This window comes from Thermobia domestica, chromosome 2 (assembly GCF_964235325.1).
Source record: "Thermobia domestica chromosome 2, izTheDome1.hap1.1, whole genome shotgun sequence".
Lineage (NCBI taxonomy): Eukaryota > Metazoa > Arthropoda > Insecta > Zygentoma > Lepismatidae > Thermobia > Thermobia domestica.
Genome location: NC_137455.1, coordinates 194,867,023 through 194,886,749, shown reverse-complemented (window position 1 = coordinate 194,886,749; position 19,727 = coordinate 194,867,023). Strand labels below are relative to the sequence as shown.

The 19,727-nt window shown below is 38.1% G+C and overlaps 1 protein-coding gene across 1 annotated transcript in view; it reads left to right on the top strand.

Annotated features, from left to right (window-relative positions):
* Window positions 1-780: 780 nt before the first annotated feature.
* LOC145678345 (long-chain-fatty-acid--CoA ligase ACSBG2-like) overlaps window positions 781-19,727 on the top strand; it is a 173,901-nt gene continuing 154,954 nt past the window's right edge. The window contains exon 1 of the mRNA XM_081748383.1: window positions 781-973. The gene's annotated coding sequence lies outside the window, so the exon portion shown is untranslated. The remainder of the gene's footprint in view (window positions 974-19,727) is intronic.

Here is a 19,727-nt window from a genome sequence, read left to right as displayed (position 1 = left end):
AGCAACAAAACCTAGACATTCATGTAGAAAATTGTGTCCGGGGAGACAAAATCAAAATGCGAGGGGCTGCATTGGAGCTTTACTGGCAAAAGGGATGCTCTGCACGAAGTTGTAATTTAATCTATCTTGGCTCCGGGAGGGGAAGGTGAGAAAAAGCCGCGCTGAAATACGCCTGGTAGTAACATTGATGAAAACGATATAATTGCTTTGAATACATATGAGATTTCCCTTCTCTGTGCCTATACTCAGCAAATAAGACAATACGTTACTGTATAATTTGCAATAAAAGTGATTTGCTAGTATAGGCCTGTTTTCAATTTTGCTTCATGTAACAGAACTGTTTAGTTCAACAATAGGTGCACTGGCATTTGCATTCTCAACGCCCCTAACTCTCGCTCTCACTCCTTGTAAGCCACGGAGCGACGGATAGCGGGGAATATGCAAATCGTAATTTGCACAACGGATGTTTCTCTTGTTTCCGCAACGATATTTCTGTCTCTCTGACACAACATTAACTTGTGAAATAGAGTATGAACTTTCCTTTAAATTAAGATGATGATGTATTTCAACATTTTTTTTTTTTTTTAACGTATCCCTTTGCAATACGTTTTAGGTAGGGAAATGACGTTTCACGTGCAATTTTCTTCTCATGGCCTTGTCAAGGGTCAAGCACTTTTGAGTTTTAGGACTTGGGGTTCATAGAGTGGTGTGATACAAGAGGAGGCGGAAGTTGCGCATGCGCACAACACTGGAAAGTTCATTCGGTCTTCGGGTCACGACGCGAACAAAGTTTTTAGTTGTGTATGTTGAAGGCGGGAGAACGCGTTCTGCTTGGCCTGGTAGAGTCAACAACCATCGTTTTCTTGAATACGTGGGATGCTAAGATTTTCTCGTGTAACATTTTACGTGAATTAGCATTCGTACACGTCAGAAGTTTCACTTCTCAGTGACTTAGTTGTCCGTTGTCCTTGAGGTAAGATACAAAACTCTTTTAATTTCGCTTTATTTCATTTTGTGAAGTTGTTTCCGCCTTTTTAAAAGGTGGCTACGTAAGGTGTAAATTTATGGTGTTCTGAGAAAGCCGGTGCGTTGTGGCACAAACTGTGTGCTCCTACGCTTGACAAACTATTTTGAAAAAAAGATCTTGCTGTTTTAAATTATACATAAATAGAAGTAAATTTGTAGATAATTTTCCACTTACCATATTAACCGGAAGCACAGTTTAACGGATTGTTTGAATGAGCCGGCTGTTCGCTTTCGATGTGTGTGAAACTGATCTGTGAAGGCGTGGTTTATACTATGATCGTATGTATACTGTGCCGAAAAATAGTAAATAGTGAATAAAAGCGTGTTAGGATTAAGTAAACTTAGATCTTTCGATGTAAAGAACAGCAGGACACGTGGAGCTTTGAGGACAGGTGTGTTCGCGATGGAGCGATTGACACAAGTCTTGTTTATGTTGAGTTGAATACTGCAGTTTGGTTTCTCAGTGCGGTTATTTGGTCTAGGTAATGCGTAGCTCTAAGCAAAGGTGGTTGAATGTATCTGGGCCAATCTTGAACTACAAAATATTCATACTGAATCAATGCAGTCTAGTAAAGGGTGGTTATAGACTTGTCTGGTGGACCGTTTTATAGCAATAGTACCTTTGCAGTTAAATGTTTTCGCGATTCAACTTCGGCAATGACTGGAAACTGAGTACTTGTGATCTGTAGCAGTTCAGTGAACCACGCCCCCTTTCATCGTGCCATATTGACCTTGAGCAGTGGTTCTCAAACTTTTTTTGACTGATGACACACTTTACTCAACGTTTAGGACATCACGACACTTGTTTGATATTATAAATAATAATAATGAATATTATAATATATAAATATTATATATTATAATATTTATAATATTATAAATAATAATGAAACAAATTAGTTTTTACAATGACTGTATATAGCACTCATCATTATTGCTGCCGTTGGAGGTGTTGACAGGTACACTCTCTCGATTTTAACTATTAAAGTTCATGAGTTCTAAATTCTAAGATTTAGCGACACACCTTAGTGTGAAATACCAGTGTCGCGACACATCGGTTGAGAATGACTGTCATAGTGCTTCCAAGAATAAATGAATTTAGTTTACAAGATAATTGTAATTCAATTTACTTCCCAGTTTTGTTTTCCTATGTGTTCTCGAACGAAGATCCGGAATGAAAATTCTTTGGAGCGTCTGTGCTTATAGTAATTAAAGAACTTTTTAACAATACTTCAGTCTCGCTGTGTGTGGTGAAAGATTTGGCACTCGTCTGATGACAGACGTTAAATAAGCTTTATTAGGCTATTCCCTGATGTTGCAGCCACGAAGTAACCCTCGTGCTACGAACTCTCTGCGATTATGGTCTTTTAAACCTAGCCATATTTCCTCCCCGCTTCATGTGTTTGGTTATTGAAATGTAGCGCCCCTTTTCTACCGAAACGTGGACCTACATGTGAAGGTGAAACTACATAATGGGCAAGGGCGCCGATCCTGGGAGGCCGAGCCCCCCTTCCCCAAGCTTATGTGGGCCCCCTATTGTATTTATGAGTATAAAATATTTGGCATAATTTGAATGCAGTTTGTCTTAAAATCCTCTATTTTATATAAAGTCGGATTTAGGGGGTGAAAGGGTGCACTTGCACCCCCCTTTCGTTGTAAATATACACTACCTAAAGTGAGGAGCTGGCAGTGAGTTTTCCAAATATCAATAGTATCAGTCTATTTTGTGAAGGTTTGAAGGAAAATGATCCATCGAGAGCAGGCATTTAGCATTTCCGGGCCAATTTTTCATTCACACCACAGATACCTAAAGGCATTTACAAAACTCATTCAAATGTACGGGCAGATATTTGGTGCAACTCCCTCAGAAAATCATGGTTCCGACCTGCCAACAGGCATAATGATAAAATTCTTGTCGACTTCTTCAGTGGTTCGAAGGAAAGACTAACCCTTCAAGAAAATAATTAGAACATGCCATTCAAGACAAACCTATTACCTTAATTTGTCCTTATTCGATGTTAAAAATATATAAAAATTTGAAAAGTTAAATTAAATTTTAGTTTGTTTCTCGGTTATGCGCTTGAGACTAAAGGAGACGAGTTATTAATGAAAGGGAATTATTGTGAAATTAAATATTAGCACTCTCTTGCCGAGAAATGAAATTGTTTTACGTCCCACGGATATGCCGCGGAGGCTAAAGGAGACTGATGAGAAATAAATGAATGAAACTGTGAAATGATGTGGGAGGAAACTGGAGACCACCGAGAAAGCAAGCACACTGGCTGTCCACCATAAAATTCACTGGGGGCGAGCTGGGATCGAACCAAGGACCCCATGCACCAGAAGTGAACGCTCTACCACAACCACCGCGGTCCATCCCCTACCCGTCCGCGGACCATATATATATCTTCTGCATCTAAATGTCCCCTTCCTCAAATTTACAGAGAAATCTTCGCCCTTTATAATGCGCGTTCAAATTTGAATGCTTATATACTGGATCGAATCTGGGATCACGTGCACCAGTTTTTTTCGTGTTAATGTAGGATGAATGACCAGGTTTAGAAAGATAACGTGGGGCATGCAGTAAACTGGCATACCTTTAAAATTCACGTAAGTACCAGGTCATTATGTCATAAATGGCAGTGAGAAAGAAGTTTTCTTTTCAAAATAGCCAGATTAACCTTATTCCTGTTATAATCTTCCCGCTCCTCTAGTTGCTAGCACATGTGCCTTCGGTGTACGTAGTTTCAGGTCACTCTTGGTAGGGGATGGACTGCGGTGGCTAAGTGGTAGAGCGTTCACTTCTGGTGCATGGGGTCCTTGGTTCGATCCCAGCTCTCCCCCCAGTGAATTTTATGGTGGACAGCCAGTGTGCTTGTTTTCTCGGTGGTCTCAAGTTTCCTCCCACTTCATTCATTAGTTTCATTCATTCACATTTTGTTTTTTAGGTTCATACGGCTACTTTTGGATCTGCTCAAAAATTGATTCATATAATTATGGTACTAGCTATTTGGAATGCGAAAAGGTGACCCTCACTTCCGATAAATCAGATGAGCTCACACCTACGTTAGGACAGCTGAATTTCCTATAATTTTGGTTTGATTTCGAACTATCAACGGTGATTTGAAGATGGGTAGCTGGGAGTCCCCCATCCCATCCACAGTTTTCGTAATCTAGAAAGTCTATTACTAGGAACACTATTCTTTCACGTTTGAGTGTATGTACTCTTACTTACAATTACATCAGTTAACATTTTAGTATTCGGGAAGTGATGTTGATCTCATAAGGTTCTCCGTCCGTACGTAAGTCTACGTCCATTGATCTTAATATAGCTATTAATCAGGTGGTTGAATTTATCGCAGTCATCACATACCTACTAGCAGGAAGGTACGAGAACCAAAGATAAATTTAGATGTAGCCGGGGCCCATTCTCAGATCAAAGGCTGTGCAGTTAATTTCATGCAAGAAGACTGCATTTGAGGAGTTTTAGTGTAGCTAAGTTTTTGTGTGTTTGGAAACCCTTTGGTGCTAATTGAATTGGCTCCTTTTGTCGAGCGAATTTTTTCTACTGTAAATGCATGTAAGATGAATTAAATTCGCAACAGATTGTACCAGGTTATTCTTTCCGATGTCCTTTTTACGGAATGACAATATTTAGTTTCAGATTGGAAATAGTTATTGAAACTGCTCAAAGTGGATCAGCCGGAATAATCGTTCGATTTTAATATTTACTTTAATAATAATAATAATAATAATAATAATAATAGTAAATTTAAAAAACGGGGTTCTCAATGTGACAGTTCAATATTCATTAATGAGTGAAATTTGCTTTTTAAAATTCACTGCGTATTCAGATTATTCATGCAGTTTCACACCAGGCAAAAGTTTCACCATGCAATTCTTCAGACGGATTAACACCCAGTTGCGCACTTATGATTGTACTTACCAAATTTGGAAATCCTTCTAATGCAAGGTGACCAGACGTCCCGTTTTAGTAGCCGGGACAGTCCCTTATTTTCAACCGTTGTCCCGTTTTTTCTAATTCTCAAACGGGACGCTTAATGTCCCGTTTTTAAGCAAACATGACCCAGGTGTTCCGTAATTATTATTCAAAACTAGCAGCGTTCACCCCGCTTCGCTGCGGTCACCCCGGAACGCAATAAACTTTGTTACTTAGATAATTTTTACTTTTTCGCTTTCAAGTAAAACCATAGAAGATTGCAGTAAATCTTAACATTATATCGCCTGTCATTTATGTTAACCCGCCCCGCTTCGCTGCGGTCATCCCGGAAGTTTTCGCTTTCAAGTAAAACCATAGTAGATTGCAGTAAATGTTAACATTATATCGCCTGTCATTTATGTTAACCCGCCGAGTGACACGGTCATGCGGGTTGCATATAAATACGTTTATTTTTACCTATGATGAACTAACAAAGGATTTGTACGTTATGGACACTTGAATGGTCAATTATCTCAAGACACTGGTAATTAAAAATTAAAGTGATATGATAAAAACCATCTAGGGTCCAAATCCTAATAACCCCCCAAAAATAAAAGAAATTGGTTCAGCCGTATTAGCGTGGTGAGGGAACAAAGGATTTGTACGTTCTCTTTTATATAATAGATATAAATGGTCACTGCTAATTCTACACTCTTCCGTACCAACACGCATTGGGAAGGTTCAGCCGTGCCTAGAACTTCTGAATATTGAAATGAGAATTGAGTGTTCTGTGGTTCAAGTGGGAATTCTGAGTGTTGAAGTAGCTAAAAGTATTGTTGGATAGTACTTAAGTTAGAAACGCTGTGTTATCATTCCCACTTGTGTATTTTGTAAATTGAAAACACTGAGTCCCAAAATGCAATGTTGAAGTTACCCCTTCTCCCCCCCCCCCCCGTCGCCGATTCGTATGCGTCCCGTATTTGAAAGTAAAAGTTCTGGTCACCTTGTTCTAATGCCCCTTTCGAGCTTTGTGAGAACTACGACCAAATTGTCCTCAAAAACGATCCAACACTCAGTCGCAGCTATATAAAGTATTTGTTCATTAGACGTTTGAACGACAGGATTATTGGGGATGGTTAAATGCCCATGTGGGGGAAATTTCCAGTACAATGAAGGAGAAAGATACACATGCCTCCCTGTGTTCCAGCCTGCTCATCCAAGGCGTGCATACCGCCACGCAGTTGAAAGTTTGAGGGGATGTTCCCTTTAGATATCCCGTAGTTTAGCTCTTGAATTTCTTGAAATGACTAAAACTTCTGTCCGTAGGAAATACATTGCCAAATAGCAAATGGCCTACCTCTGCTAGTGCTTTAGCTAGTCTTTATATTCAACAATAAAGGGTTTCTTTGTAGTTTAGACTGAGTAGGGATTGACAACAAAAAAAAAAAAAAATTGAAGACAGAGAGATTTAATTTTTAAGTTAAAATGTAAATCAGGCGATAAGGTGGATCACTACCCTGAAATCGGTATATATTTTAGATCATTGCCTTAACTACTGCTCAATGAAACGTTACATATTGTAAATATTGTACTATAAGGCAGAGTAATGTTTCAGCTACAGTACAAGACACTAATTCATTTGGTTGTCTTCTGATGGCGAAAATTGTAACAAATAAGAGAAAATATTTGATTCTTTTTACAATGAGCACACAAGATGGCACTTACTGTAAGATCTTACTAGAAGTGCTGTTTTACGAAATGTTTATTTGTATGTGTAAAGTATTTTAAAGTAACGATCTTATAAAATATATTGTTTGACAGTTTTTCGTGGTATGTTTAATATTTTATTTAAATATTAATTTGCATTTAAGGAAATAATTTTGAGACGAAACTTGTGCAGAACGCCATGCGTTGTTGCCAAATTTGTACGTTTACTGTAGTAGTCACAATAAGAAAGTTCCTGGATTCTAGCAGTTCGAGAAGCGGAATTGTAGTAAGGGTCGAAAACTAATTTCTCTAGTAAGTATCCAAGCAGGATTCAATGATTACTTCCTTGATCTGGCATCAGTAAACACTCGACACTATCTGGCAACGCCACACTATTTAAGCAGCGTTTAACAACAGTGGGAACACCTAGTGATCCACCTTAATATCAAAATGAATACAATTAAATGAAAATTGATTCCAGATGTTCCAGTAATAACGGTCAATGTTATATCGGACATTTTCGTAATTTTACAAATTTTAATTCAACTACAATGCGGTGACAACATATTTACCAGTGAATCGCTGTGAAACTGTTGGTTTGTTTTTTAATGATTTATAACTCGTGGTTCTTCTAAAAAAATGCGTGCATTTATTTTTAGAACTGTAGCTGCTGAATCTTATTAGATTTTAAATTCGGTTCAGTGATAGGATTTGAAGACTTTGTCGTACTTTCCCGAGTTTGGGCTTTCATGATGACACGTGGTACTGCGTGCCAGACTGATAACCCCCGGATTGCTTGCATCTATTTAGCACGTGCTGTTGACATGAAATTTCGAGATGTGTTGGTACTGAGCATTCTACCAGGTTGTGAATGTTGTTCATTCGTACTAATTTGAGATGGCTGTTTCCTTTGTTTACCACTTGTTCACAATTCGCTCACTCTTCTCTTTCTGGACTTCTAACAATAGAATAAAAGTAGACATTAAAACATGTTGACCGCCAGGTGCATCACCAGTGATTCACAGTGGGTGTACTTTGTGGGGCCATATGCATCAAGGGCGCCCATGTTGTGATTTCCAGGGTGGGGCAGGTATAAGCAGCATTTCAAATGTAGTCTCAAACTTTGCGTTAACTATTCTAAAAAAATCTATTGGGTTTTCGATCTTCCGAACTACAATTTCCTATAGATGGGGGGGGGGCAAGCGCCCCATCTTTCCCCCCTGATGGGCGCCCTTGTGCACCATATGTGATTCACAGGCTTTGGATCCTTGTTTTTGGAGTCATGTGAATCACCGGTGATACACAAGCACATAGGTTTTAATTGATGAAATAAATTCTCCGGCCTCAGAAAGATGTTCGGCATCCTTGGTTTCTGGATTTTTTTTTTTTTTTTCAGAAATTGTTTATTTTCCTCCAATAAAATTAACCCCACAATTCACCGTATCGATTCCGCTTTGGCAGTCAGTGTTAACCCTAGGAACATCAAGGGGGGGGGGGCTCTTAAGCCCACACCCATTAGTTTTAATGTAAGTCGAAATACCTTGGTGTTCCTAGGTTAATACCAAATTTGGTATGACGTAGAAAGGTTCAATAAATAGGCCTAAAATTAAGTCTGGTTGTAATATATTTTTGTTACACTTACGTAACAATCTTCGTAAATTTTACATGGTTAAGCATTACTTGTACTAGGTTTCCTTTATTACTTTTAAAACTATTCTACTTGTAACTTCTGTAAGGTTCAAACTAGCACTCTGCACTCGCGTATCATAGCAGTTAAGTCTAAACAAACAAGTTATAGGTTAACGATAAGAAATTTAATATACGGCTCTCAGGTTCAGTGCCGTGCCGTGGAAAATCATCGCCCGGGGCGAGGGTATACAACTGATGTATTCCAAGTAATTTTTCCTATCTTTTTCCTCCCGAATTTTGCGCCCCCTTACTTCGGCGCCCGGTGCCGTCGCCCCGCTCGCCCTCCCAACGTCACGGTACTGCCGAGATTTTCAGAAAACCGGTACAACCTATGAAATTTGCACTAAGAACTGGGAAATCCTCCGAAAAGTTTCAGTATAGTCATAATTATGCTCTTACTTTTTGCTGAAATATAAATTAAATAGGGTAACATTCACCAAGAGTGAGAGTAAGCTAAATATCGGTGACCAATGAAAGTGGTGTTTTTAAATATCGCGCGAATGTTTTGGACAAGATCGAAATTGATTTTTTTTGGGGGGGGGGCAATTATGTACACTTAGGATTGCCCGGGCGAAACTCTGACGTTTGAGGGCCCAATTTTAGTACAATACTAGCATCAATTAAAAAAAATAGTAATATGTTCCATTAGTCACTTTTTACTATTACTAAAGCTCTGTCTGATATCGGTCATTTTCCAATTTTTATATTTTTCCGCCTGGTCCTTCCCATGTGATGGCTGACTTTAGATTTAAACGGCATCGAAAGTGTCACCGTTCATCACAGCGACTCCGGAAACTATGGATTCGGCAATAATATAGGTCATTCTCGATCGTTTTTATCTTTCCCTCTATCCCCCCAAGTTGTGACTGAATTTGGACTTAAACGGCATCAGAAGTGTCACTGTTCATCTCAGCGACCTTAAGCTATAGATTCAACACTCATTTTTTAAAAATCATTTTTGATCCCCTTGCCCTAAGCTGCACCTTTAGAGATGTATTAAAAACCATCCCAGGCGCGAACCTAATCTACGTTGAAGATTTGATAGAGATCGGTCGAGTGGTTCAAGATTCACAAACAGTCACTGTTAATTTTATAATATAGATTTCAAAATAATTTTCTTTAAAATACTACTTATGGACTAAAACTTCTACAACATACTCAGAACTGGATATTTACCACTCTCTTACTATGGATGTTAAAATTTAACTTCCTACAGTTATGCTTGAAGGTTGTGAGACAGTTATAAATGAGAGATTAATGATAGTGAAATGAGGAAACCTGTCCCTAAGAGAAACCATCCGCACAGTGTTTGACATAAAATACAGGGTGTCCCAATTGAATCTCCCTATTTTCACTTCTGTATTTCTCCCACACTATTTGAGATATCCAAATGAACTAAAATGCACTATGAAGGTACACTCGTTAAGTTTGTATACAAATATCAAGAAAGTCAGAACACTTCAACATATGCCCCACCAATCACACAAAGGATATCCAGGTGATGGTAGAGCTCCAGTCATGTGTGTTGAAGCATTTCAGGAGTGACGGTCGCAATAGCAACCAAATTCTGTTTCCATACTCGAGTTGTTTTCGTATTAGGGGGTTCCCTCTGGTATTTGTGGCGGAATCATCGTTGCACTGCGACAATGGAACCAAGTTCTGCATACTACCACAGTACCTGCGCTTTTTGTGTTGGTCGCAATTTCGCTGTTCCTGCTGCCACCACCACGCCTGGCGAGATTTTTGGGATCGACAAATTTCTAACAAAACTGTTTCTTCTACTGTATTACATCTGGAAAAGAAATACACATACATTAATTTACCACCACGAAATGAAAATAGGGCGATTCAATTGGGACACCCTGTATAACTCGCACAAAACCGGAATTGAAAAGCGCTCAGCAGAAGTGAGCTTTCTATTGCAGTGTTGCCTGGGGACAATATCTCGTTTCAGAAAGATATTTTATTGAAGAGTGTCTCCGCTTTGCCTTGAAATCCTTTCTCCTCGCGTAGGCAGCACTTCTGCCAATGAAGTTCTGATAGTTACTTGGAGTAGTCCAATATATTTCGATATAAAAATATGTATCATTAAAATCCTTTAAATTGACTGGAGATCACTAAATTTTTTCTTAACTTGAAACTGTAACTCACCAAGCTCACCAGACATTAGCGCGCTAATATGAGCCTGTCATGTAGGTCTACTCGTAAATTTTTCTTAATCTAGCTGGGAAGGTTGAATTCTACATGTGAAGTTCTCTCTAAGCCGCGTATTATATAATATTCAGTGGTGAAGCGCAATCTCATAAATAGGGTAGGCCCGATAAACTAATAACACAAATAACACTTAATGTGTCATAAAATATTTAAAATTGTAGCCTGAATTCTAATTTCCTTATTCAGTTAAACAAAAAAAGCTATCAAATCTATTTATTTTAAAGAAACTTCTTAGCTGTATTTCTAACTCTGTTTAGAGTTGAATTTATGAACATGTATACATAGTAGTTTTTGTTTTTTTAACAAAAAAGAATAAGTATATAAGCAAAAGCAGACATTATTATTATTATTATTATTATTATTATTATTATTATTATTATTATTATTATTATTATTATTATTATTATTATTATTATTATTATTATTATTATACAAATATTTACATGAGAACACTCCATATGTATTAATGGAATATTCCCATTTAGCTCTACTACCTACAAATGTTTTGAAGTGCAGTTCGTACTTTCTTCTGTCTGGGATTTGCAGGGGGGATGAATGGAATTTCCTTCTCAGTTGCTGTTTTAATTTCCCGCATATCGAAAATTGAGGTAGAGAAAAGAAAGTATATTCTTAGCTGTCAAATTTCTTGGATTAGCATTTAATACTATCTCCCACTTTAAAGTACAATAATGTATTTAATTAATGCATCACTTGATAATGACTTCACTAGAAATGTTAATGCTCAGAAGGAATTTCATTTTAATCAGCGCAAGGTATTTAATATTGTATTCTATACAGTGGTATATTTAAGGGGGTGGCTTTGAGCTTAAGCACTCACCGACATTTTATCACAACTTTGTTTTATATATAGTACAGAATTTTCACATTTCCTGGAATAAGTTGGCAAAGCCCTTCCCGAAACAGGCAAAGTCGTCCGAAACAAAAGCGTAAGTACTAAACTGATTCTATGAAATGTGAAGACTCAACTGAAATGGAAAATTCAACTAAAACACAAATATAATTTTATGCTGTACGGTAACGACTGGAAGCCTTCGAAATGTGGGTGTGGAGAAGAATGGAAAGAATTAGTTGGGTCGAGCGGAAAACGAATGAAAGTGTGTTAGAAATGGTGGGTGAGAAAAGAACACTTTTAGATAGTATTAGGAAGAGGAAGAGAAACTGGTTGGGAAAGAGATTGTATCATGAGGGACGTCCTAGAAGGTATGGTGGCGGGAAAGAGGGAGGGGGCGAAGGAGACTACAATTAATGGATGATATTAAAACAAAGATCATACGCGAAGACGAAGAGGTTAGCGGAGGACCGTGGAGCATGGAAGCTTCTCAGCTGTGGCAAGTGACCTGCCAATAAAGGCAGAATACCTATGATGATGTACGGTAACGTTTGGAAAATTTATACATATATGTTTAATGTATCACTTACATTCTACAAGCTATTATGGACCAGGCCCCATGTAGGGGGAAACACAGCTACAATGAATAACTCCTGAGAGTATATACCTAAATGAAACAATTGATCACTAATAGAATACCTAATTCTAAGAAATTTCTTACTCAGTGTTAAAGAAATCATTTTATAACATTAGCATTGAAAGGTGCTTTCAACGTTAAAACTAAACTCCGAGAGGCGAGCCTTCGCACCTTCCCAACAATGCGTGCAATCCCCACTGATAGAGCTTCGCTCCCTGAGCAGCATAGCCCGTAAACCTGTCTAGCGAACTGGTGAGGCTCAGACGGAAGGGACTTCGTGTTTCCAACCTTCTATTTTGTTACCGAAATGTTGAAGTATTTACTTTATAAGAACCCAAAGATGTAGGGCTATATACGGTAGTACACTTCGCCACAGATAGCATTCTTGACACCTAACAATTCCAGTTTTAGGAGATTAGGAGACATATAGGTTGTATAAGTTTTCCTCTTTTTACCAGTAATAAGAAAAAAGATTTGTAAGTAACTGGAGAGAAACAGCAAATCATTTGGGAAGGGACATAACGTATACGTTAGTCCAAAAAATGATGTAACCTTCAAATTAAAAACAACTTGCAATACGCTCAAGTTACATTTGGCGTAATTTACTACTGCAAATAAACTAAGCCCGAAACGAGCTCGGTAATACAGTAGCAATTCCACCCAACTATGCAAATAAATGTTTAATGATTTATTTGCCTAGTATTTCGTACATCTACCTTACTCTCTGATACATATCTTTAACAAATGCACTGAACTGACAGGAAGCTGGAGTTTATGATGTAAACCCAGGAACGGTGTTAACGCATTTCACACTGTACTTATAGTAATCCTAGGTTTTTGTCAAGACTAAAAGGCATTGCAATGCCATGTATTCTTGTGCTGCATTTACGTTACTTAAATATGATCATAGTCAAAACAATAAATTACTTTAAAAATAACATGTCTTGCCGAGATTCCAAATTACCATTTTGTTTTGTTCTCAACAATTGAAAATTTACTATGGTCTGCTTAGAAAATTTTCTGCAAGTCCGTCTCGTATATCCTCGGTGCTGAGGAACGCTGAACGCCAATTCAACCAATCAGACTACAAAGAAACTAGTGTCAGTTACTGAAACAATTGTGCGTACAAAAGGATAATTTTAAATACAGTATTTCCTGTGATTGTTCTTGTTCAGTGTTAAGTATTTAGATCCAACTTTTATCGGATAAGTTTTCCCTCGTAATCCAAAAAGTGGGATACTGAGAACGTGATTTCCTTCATTGAAAGCGCATATGAATAGGCCTAGTTGAGAAATATTGAATGGTCTGGACGCGTATTCATGAAATCCTTCAAACTTTTTAGTACTAACTTGTGGCACGACCATATTTTATCGCATATGAAAATCGCATCCCATATTCTGGCTGTTATCCAAGATTTCTCAATCTGTCATGGATTCCCAATTCATGATCAATAGTATAAGGTACTTGATGTGTCCTAAATTTTAATGCGTGAGGAAATAACCCGACACCATACGGACGTAGCATCTCTGCCTCCATAGACTACTTTCAGTATCGGTACAACTTGGTGTACTTTAGACTGATTTAATTTGGCGATGGACCTAGTTAAGCGTTTGGACAGTTTTTTTTTTTTTTTTTTCGTGTATTGATCATTATTTGGACAGTTAACCTGAATTTTTGCATTGGATTAAGTGGATTTGTAATAAAACGAAACTTTTCACGAGGCTTGAGTGGACAAAACTTTTCTTAAATTAGTATTGCTGACTTAGGTGGAGGGTATTGTGTTCGTGGCCAAGCGGTATCGACACTCAGTATTCTGTGCATGTTGTCCCGAGTTTGATTTATGGTGCAGAATTGCTGATACAAATCCAAGTAGTTCGGATCCCACTTTAAACGGTAAGGTCCGCCTCAGGTATTCTGTTCTGAAAAGGGTAGTTTAAGCTCGAATTTATAAATTTTATTAAATTGACGCAACGGATTGCGTATGTATAGGTTACCATTCCCGAACCGGGGCACTTCAGTGGAAGGAAATCTTCCTAGCCGGGACACTTGAATGAAAAGTTTACCTATAGTTCTTCCGTTGGTAGGCGACAAGTACATAAGCGACAAGTCATTATTTCATTCCTGTTGGGTGTATCAGTAATGATTTTATTATGGAAGTAACGCGCATCTTATATCCAAAGATTATATATGAATTTTATGCCGTAAAATAAGGCACTCTACCGATATTAAAGTACTATAAATTAAGATTACGTACTTGTATGTAGCTGTTAATGTGAAGACATGTACTACCAAAAGTATTTTAGAATATTGTAGCGAGTTAGAGCTTTTCTGTTTCAAGTGTGCCCTCGGAAAATGTGCGAAACATACTTCGGGCCCCAACCTTTGCACCTTCTTACAGATGACTCTTTGCTGTGGGGAAAGAAGTGAATAACCCAGGTTGTGTTCCCAACTTGTAATTCAGTCGTTTGATCTTGGCGAGTGAAGTTTGCAGGGTACTTAGAATGGTTAACAAGACAGTGAAGCCTGTGAAGTAATTCAATGATGCAACCCTGTCTGCATCCAACTATTGAGGAATCTCGGTCATAGCAACTTATCCCTCCTCTTTCGAGGGAAGTACTCGAACAGACACATCAACAGCAGCACCAGCAAGGGCACACTTGAAATAGAAGGGTTCTAGGATAAGGAATACAAAAAAAAAAAAAAAAAAAAAAAAAAAAGGACTGCAAACAAACTAAATGTGAAAGCTTGAATACTAGGACAAGAGCCCGAAAACCGGGAGTGTCCTGGTCAAAACAGACGTATGGTATCTTTTACCTGTGAGTGGAGGCTCGCCGAAAAGTTTTGTGCGTGTTTCTGAAGGTTTGGGCTGTGAACAGTCAATGATGGGAAGCTAATTTCTATTATTCCAAGGGCTGATTTCGGCAAAACATATTTTCGTATTTGGTGACTTCACGATACCTGAAGTTTTGTGCTAGACTCTTTGCAACTGTTGCTGCTATGGGGAAAGTTTATTACTAATGTATCAACCGAAGTTTGGAGAATACATTTTTTCTTTAAATACTAGCTGAGCCTCAAACACACAACTGCAACCAGTGATAGTTCTTGGGAGGTGACATCTGTTTCGAATGTTTTCTAGCTTTCTGAATCTATATGAAACTTTATTCCTTTAGCTTGTAGCGATAAGATCTATGGTTTCCCTGAAGAGCCACCACTGACAATATTGCATCTATTTTCAGTCATAAATTTTAGTAATCATAAAGCCGGCGATGTCTTATGTGACTGACGTCAGAGGTAGTTATTGAACTCCATGTATCTTGTTTTCCTTTTGTTAAACTGCTTTTGGCTAACATGAATTAGTTGTCAGGTCTTTGCTTTCATCTTCGCTAGTATATTTTAATGGTGTCAAATGATCAAAATGTTTAAAGTTCGATACTGCATTTGGGTTAGGGTGTTTGAGATCATATTTGATTGACTCGTGGTTGAGGCGCGTTTGAAAATCTGCGAAGTTCGAAATTTGTATCCTTACTCACCAGGTAACCTCATTCTTCATAGTTCTTAATGGTTTGGGCACATTGACCATATGCTTTAAAAAGTATAGGAATTGAGACTGCGTTGTTCTCCTGCCTCTTTAGTAGTTTATTGGAATCTCGTGGATACGAGGCTTTTAAACTAAGGCTTTGGTTCAAATTTCCGAGCATAAACCGCGCTGGCTGTTGGGAGTTAGCTTGAAATTGATCAATACATGAATTCTTGAATGCGACGAATAATAGTTAATTTGATATAAGTAACTGAAGTAGAGGAGTGTGCGAAGATTTGTTAAACTCGAAGGAAAGTTTTCTAACGTTGGCCGGGTAAAAGGTCTCTCGCTTGAACACATTGGTTTCATGAAGATCTTTCGTGGCTGCATGGTTAGCGTACATGCCGAAACCGCGGGAGGCATAAGTTGGTTCCCGATGGAAGCTCATATTTGGATTCCACGTCCCAACTGTAGGATATCTCCCATTTCCTTCGTTGCTGAAAGGGATGTTAAGCTCAAAATACAACTAAGTCTAGGTTAATTTCTCTCTATTTCACCGCATTCATATAAACAATACAACACTTCATCTATATTTAACTGGTTCTTTTACCATAGTATTTGAGGCTTTGCTAATTTTATGGCTGTACTTTGCAATCCAAATAAGAATAATTATGGTAGAAGAAATAGTAATAACTTGTCTTGAGGTTGATTTCGCTACAGATGGGTGCACATGGTTGAGCTCCATGGTGCTTATGTCGGTAGGAGTTTCCAAAGTTGATTTTGATCTGCTTTTTCTATTGAATTGAAAGAAAATGGCTTTAGAAGTCTTAGCTGAGGCCGGCAGGAATGAATGTAGGGGGGAGAGCTTTTGTTTTGCTTGTGCTTTGTTTTCCCATGAGAATTTCTTGTGTAGAAATTTTCTCGAAGTTTCAGAAATAAATTGAATATGTCCTTGTACAGATTGTAATCTTCTTTCAGTGAAGGTCATGCGGAAATAGTCGTGACTCCACTTCCGTTTTTACGGAATAATGGAATTTCACAAGCGACTGGAGGTATCTGCCTTTACTTCTGGTACTGATTCAACTGGTTAGTAATTGTATTTATTTTTATTCAATAATTTACTACTGATTATTTTAGTTCTAAACGTGGTTGCTGGGAATCTAGATTTGGGTTATCATGTCCTTTTCTCGATGTGCTGAGTTCGAATTGCTTCTGTAGAATGCTACCAATAGAACCAACTATCTTTCCGGACAATAGGGAGCTGCTTTATTTCCTGGAAATTGTCCTAGTTCAATGTGCGTAACTCTTCAAATGATTAATTCATCAATGTTGAGAACATTGTTCTTTTAATTTTAGATTTTCAGGGACATATTAGTAAGGCCAATGCAGATTGAAGGTTTGGCGCAAGACCAATATGTCGAGGGAGGGCTAAGTTTGAGGGGAGGTCAATGGCGGAAATACTGGGAATATCCTGGCAGTAGGTTCGAAACGTTAATGTCTTCAGCACAATTTAGTACGTATAATTTTTAGTAGCTTGACGGGAGCTTGTCGGAAATTTTGTAAACTTCGAGATGGTTTAGTTAAATTTATCTAAATATAAAATATCTGTTACGAGTATTGTGTAAGAGTTCGAAAAATGTTCATCGTGGTGTTAGCTTGTTACTCCTATAGTTTTTAATCGGTTCTAAGAGATTTTTATTTTGTAAGTAAATTTTAGTGGTTGTTTCTAAAAAATTTAAGTGTGCTTTTGTGCCCAGTTTGGATTGGGGGGGGGGGGAAACTAATGGTAGCGAGCACAGGCGGTTGCGATAGTGTCACGTTACCTCTTCACCTGATGTGATGGTATTGTTTGCAAATTGCTTAAGTACGCCTCTTTTCTTTCCTTATGACAGTGCAATCAACTTTGTATGCTTTCGCCTTTGACACTTGTTCCGCTTCAAGCTATTGACGTAGGAAATCTTTTAATTATATGTATGTTCTTGTACTTCACTGATGGTTTACAAGGGCCCTCATGGTATCTGTAAATTTGCAATATTTGACATAATTTGAATGCAGTTTATCTTAAAATCCTCATATATGCTTTCTGCATCTGAATGCCCCCCCCCCCCCCCCCAAATTCGTAGAGAAATCGGCGTCCTTGGTTTTCAGTGTTTTCGTATATTTTCCGTGTATATTTGTTTGGTGCATTAGAACCAACGTTAGAAGGGCTATTTAGCCTGTTTGTTTCCTTTGAGAAGTTTGGTTTAGTAACCAAAACTGTTTTAAGTTTGTCCGTGTGTCCATTCGTCCGGGAGACAATCTCAAGAATTACTTGATGTAGGAGCATAAAGTTTGGCCAGAATGTAGTCAAAAGTTTAATAGTTCGTTGTTGGTGATCCATGAAGTTGATCTGAGGATATCCCCCGCTTCACATAGGTTATTGAAGATGAATTGCACCTTCATAGTATGCAATCCAACTGTACTTAAGGAGCCGCGGTGAGCCAGTGGTAGAGCATTTACCTATGGTGCATGGGAGTCCTTGGTTCGATCTGGTTCGAGTGAGCTTTGTGATGACAGTGTGCGTGGGTTTTCTCTAGGTTCTCCCGTTTCCTTTTCTTCAATCCACCATTTCATTCATTTATCAGTCTCCTTTAGCATAGCCGGCAAACCGGTGGGACGTAAAACTTAATTTAGACCTAATTTCCAATTGTACTTAAACATCAAGTTAGTTGCATATCAGTTTCAATATTACTGACCAAACTTTCACGTGATGCGCACATGACACTGGTACTTGTTTATAGATAGCTTTATTTTGCCGTCTCGAATTTGATTCTGCACATAACATGAATGTTTTAATCTTAAACATTAGCTTGAATGTTTATCGTTACATACAAGCATTTTGAGTTTCTTTCGTCCTTAAGGTTGGTTTAAAGGGATAAGTTTTGCCAATAGATGGCACTACAGTCTTCGTATCTCTCCCATGTATTTTTCACCTTTCACGAAAATTCACGATTTCTGTTACAAATTTCAACTTACAGACTTCAAATTTTCAGAAAAGGAACTTCATAATCTATCGAAGGCAATAATCCGTGCCGATTCTTTATTTCGAATTTTCTTCATTGTTGAAATTGCTTGATTGTTGAAATGAATATCCAAACCTTTAACAATGGAACTGTTTGAACAATGCAGAAAATCCTAAACAAAATATCGGCACCGATATATATAATATTGTTCCCTTTAATAGGTTATGAAGTTCCTTCTCTAAAAATTTGAAGTCTCTACGTTGAAATTTGTAAAAGAAATTGTACATTTTCGTGAAAGGTAAAAAATACATGGGAGAGATACGAAGACTGTAGTGACATCTATCGGCAAAACTTGTCTCTTTACACTAACCTTAAGGTCTACTATTAACATGGGCTTCAAATCAAACTACGACCGGCGCAGTTGGCAGTCTCAGACCACGATGCAAGACACCTTCACAGTATAAACAATTCCCCACCACACTCTCCAAGACAGTTGGATTACAGGGTAACGCAAGTCGCTGACTTTTACAAAGTTGCTATTTGAGATTTGCTTCATCCAAACTATATTGTATTTAGTTATGGCAGATTTTTGAGTTAGTCCCTTTTAATCATAAGGGCTATATAGACCAAATTTTGTAAAAAAAGATCACAACCATTAAAATTTTGTCCTATTTGCAAAGTTTGATTCATAGGAAACTTAGATCTGTAGTTTAACGTAGGATCTGAACCAGCCGGGCCCCCTCGCCGAAGACTTCCATGGAGCTCTTACTTGGTGAAATGCAATGGTGTCGAAAAATGGTGTGATATAGTGATTATGGCAGGACCTCCTACCGGTACACGTGGGTTTTGTGCTTGCTCATAATTACCTGCCACTTCTATTAAATACTGTTCGTGGACTTTTACGCTCTAAATTTGTCACACATCATCAAAACATTGTTTCGTGAATTCGGTTTTAATTGATTGGAAGGACCAAATAGCCTGTTGCTGTCCCATAAGAAGTTGCAAGTAAGTCATGTGTTCAGGCTTGAAATCCTAGAAGCCATGGATATACAGTTTGAAATAACTTGGTATGGCCAAGCTACCCAATGTTCTACCTCTTCAGATGAATTTCTTCGCTTTTGTGTTGGATAAATCTGTATGGGTGC